This window comes from Bison bison, unplaced genomic scaffold (assembly GCF_000754665.1).
Source record: "Bison bison bison isolate TAMUID 2011002044 unplaced genomic scaffold, Bison_UMD1.0 scf7180017864145, whole genome shotgun sequence".
Taxonomy (NCBI): Eukaryota; Metazoa; Chordata; class Mammalia; order Artiodactyla; family Bovidae; genus Bison; species Bison bison.
Window position 1 is genome coordinate 6,708,757 of NW_011494717.1, and position 4,143 is coordinate 6,712,899.

Here is a 4,143-nt window from a genome sequence, read left to right on the forward strand (position 1 = left end):
TCCAAAAAAGCATTGGACAAAGCTGCATTCCTATAGGGCAAAGGTGAGGTGGGCTCAATCAAGAAAAGAATTAACTCAAGGGTCCAAGGTTACAAACATTGAGGCTACTACTTACATTTCTATACACCCATTATATCAATCAATACACTGCCAAGGACACAGTAGGTAAGGAGTATGGAGACTTAGCAGCAAACATTGGCCCAATAAGTGAAAAACCCTTCACCAATACAATTTCTAATCAATCTTTTAACTACTCAAAGGAATCTGTGTTTAGACAGCTTAGAACATCTCCTGCCTCTCACAGTTGGGAGGCTCTGAACAATCACATGTGGCCAGAAAAACCTATTCAGGCAGGCTAGAGGATTTCCAAAGGAGTTTGTAGGTTAAACACTGTCAGACCCAGGAATTATTAACTGGAGCTGTAAGCTAACTCTTTTTTCAGAGAGAGGTAGTGGGGGACAGCCCCCCGTAAAGTCAGAGGTGTAGGTGAAAGCACAAAGCATAAAGTAGGCAGACTCTGGTTTTGGGGGTAGATGCTCGAGAATTTCCAGGGAGACTCCTGAGGCTTGATCCCGCCTTTGCATATGCCAAGCCTCCTTCATGACCTTTGCCACAGGCGGAGCTCGCTCCCCGCACTATAGGTTAAGGTAAGGAGGCTTGGAGCTCTAGTTCTTTGTTATCCTAACAAACATGTTTTCTGCCGTACTTTACTAACTCTACAGTGTGCGTGTGTGAATAAATGACACGCCCTGCACAAAGCAAGTGAGGAGCCCTGCTCTGTGTTTTGCGGTGACCTCATATGGTTTATGGCAGAAACCCTGTCAGGGGTTTATACCAACCTGCCAATAGACTTCCCTTATGGCTCAGATGGTAAAGCATCTGCCTACAATGCGGGAGACCCAGGTTCAATCTCTGGGTCAGGAAGATCTCCTAGAGAAGGAAATGGCATCCCACTCCAGTATTCTTGCCTGGATAATCCTATGGACGGAGGAACCTGATAGGCTACAGTCCATGGGGTCGCAAAGAGTCAGACATGACTGAGTGACTTCACTTTCTTACTTTCTTTCATAGGTTTTTACTTTCATCATGATAAAATATATATAACATGCTTACCGTTTTAACCATTTTCTAAGTACAGTTCAGTGGCATTAATTACATTCTCAGGGTTGTGCAGTCACCCCCACAATCTATTTTCAAAACTTTCTCATTACCTCAGTCAGAAACTCTGTACCCATTAAGCAGTAACTCCTTATCCTCCCCATTCCCCCTATGTTCAGTTACGTTACTCAGTCATGTCCAACTTTTTGCAACCCCATGGACTGCAGCATGCCAGGCTTTCCTGTCCATCACCAACTCCCAGAGCTTACTCAAACTCATGTCCATAGAGTTGGTGATGCAATACAACCATTTCATCCTCTGTCGTCCCCTTTTCCTCCTGCCTTCAGTCTTTCCCAGCATCAGTATCTTTTCCAGTGAGTCAGTTCTTCATATCAGGTGGCCAAAGTATTGGACTTTCAGCTGTAGAATCAGTCCTTCCAATGAATATTCAGGACTGATTTCCTTTAGGATGGACTGGTTGGATCTCCTTGCAGTCCAAGGGACTCTCAAGTTTTCTCCAACACCACAGTTCAAAAGCGTCAATTCTTCTGCACTCAGCTTTCTTTATAGTCCAATTCTTACATCCATATGTGACCACTGGAAAAACCATAGCCTTGACTGGATGGACATTTGTTGACCAATGTCTCTGCTTTTTAATATACTGTCTAGGTTGGTCATAACTTTTTTTCCAAGGAGCAAGTGTCTTTTAATTTCATGGCTGCAGTCACCATCTGCAATGATTTTGGAGCCCCCCAAAATAAAGTCTGTACCTGTTTCCATTGTTTCCCCATCTATTTGCCATGCTGTGTGGATCACAATAAACTGTGGAAAATTCTTAAAGAGATGGGAATACCAGACCACCTGACCTGCCTTCTGAAAAATATGTAGGTAGATCAAGAAGCAACAGTTAGAACTGGACATGGAATAACAGACTGGTTCCAAGTCAGGAAAGGAGTTCATCAAGGCTGTGTATTGTTACCCTGCTTATTTAACTTATATGCAGAGTACATCATGAGAAACGCTGGGCTGGATGACGCACAAGCTGGAATCAAGATTGCTGGAAGAAATATCAATAACCTCAGATATGCAGGTGACACCACCCTTATGGCAGAAAGCAAAGAACTAAAGAGCCTCTTGATGAAAGTGAAAGAGGAGGGTGAAAAAGTTGGCTTAAAACTCAGCATTCAGGAAACTAACATCATGGCATCTGGTCCCATTCCTCCTGCTGCTGCTGAGTCACTTCAGTCGTGTCCGACTCTGTGCAACCCCATAGACGGCAGCCCATCAGGCTCCCCCGTCCCTGGGATTCTCCAGTCAAGAACACTGGAGTGGGTTGCCATTTCCTTCTCCAATGCATGAAAGTGAAAAGTGAAAGTGAAGTTGCTCAGTCGTGTCCGACTCTCAGCGACCCCATGGACTGCAGCCTATCAGGCTCCTCCATCCATGGGATTTTCCAGGCAAGAGTACTGGAGTGGGGTGCCATCACCTTCTCTGCCCATTCCTCATCCTATACCTGGAAATTTTTAGTTTACTTTCTGTCTCTATGAATTTGCTTATTCTAGATATTTCATACAAGTGGAATCATTCAGTGTTTTTCCTTTTGTGTCTGACTTATTTTACTTAGCATAGTGTTTTCAAGGTTCTTTCATGCTGTAGCATGTATCAGAACTTCATTCCTTTTCATGACTAAGGAATACCCACTGTGTTTATATCACAGTTCATTTATCCTTTCATTTATTGAGGGATATTTAGGTTGTTTCCATCTCGTAGCTATTGTGAATAGTACTGTAATGAACATTGGCATGCTAGTATCTGCTTGAGTCCCTGTTTTCAATACTTTTTTGAGTATATGACTAAAAATAGAACTATACAGTCTTGAGGTAGTTCTAGTTTAACTTTTTGTTAGACTGTTTTTACAAGGACTGCACCATTTTACACTCCCTCATCCTGGCCAATGCTGGTCGTTTTCTCTTTTTTGTTAGTTACCATCCTAATGGATGTGAGGTGGTATCTCAGTAGATTTCACTTGCATTTTCCTAGTGATTATTGATATTGAGCATCTTTTCATGTCATTGACCATTTGTATATCTTCTTGGAGAAATGTCTAATCAAGGCCTTTTCCCATTTTTGAATTGGAGTTTTGTTGTTGAGTTATGGGAGTTCTCTGTATATTCTGGATATTAATCCTTTATCAGATGTAGTTTTGTAAAATTCCCCTCATTCTGTGAGTTGCCTTTTTTGTTAAATACAGTTGCACTGAATGGCATTTGGGATCTTAGTTCCCTTACCAGGGATTGAACCCACACCCCTTGCAGTGGAAGTGCAGAGTCTTAACCACTGGACTGGCAGGGAAGTCCAACTGTGAGTTACCTTTTAACTGTGTTGATACTGTCTTTTGATACACAACATTTAAAATTTTTCATAATGTCTAGTTTGCCTATTTTTTTATTTTGTTGCCATTGGTGGTCTCATAGCCAATAAATCATTGCCAAATTCACTATTGTAAAGCTTCTGGCTGTTTCCTTTTAAGGGTTTATAGTTTGGAGTCTTACACCAAACTTACATTCAAAATGAATGTCTTTCATTCATTTTGAGTTAGTTTTTATATATGGGATTAGGTAAAGTTTCAACTTTATTCTTTTGCATGTAGGAATCCAGTTTTCTCAGCACAATTTATTGAAAAGACTGTATTTTCCCCATTGAATTGTCTTGGCACCCTTGTCAAAAATTACTTGATCATATAAGTGAGGATTTTTTCCTAGGTTTTATTCAATTCCATTGGTCTCTATGTTTATCTTTCTGGAAAAGGTCAGTTTTCATTCCAATCCCAAAGAAAGGCAATGCCAAAGAATGCTCAAACTACCACACAATTGCACTCATCTCACATGCTAGTAAAGTAATGCTCAAAATTCTCCAAGCCAGGCTTCAGCAATACGTGCACCGTGAACTTCCTGATGTTCAAGCTGGTTTTAGAAAAGGCAGAGGAACCAGACATCAAATTGCCAACATCCGCTGGATCATGGAGAAAGCAAGAGAGTTCCAGAA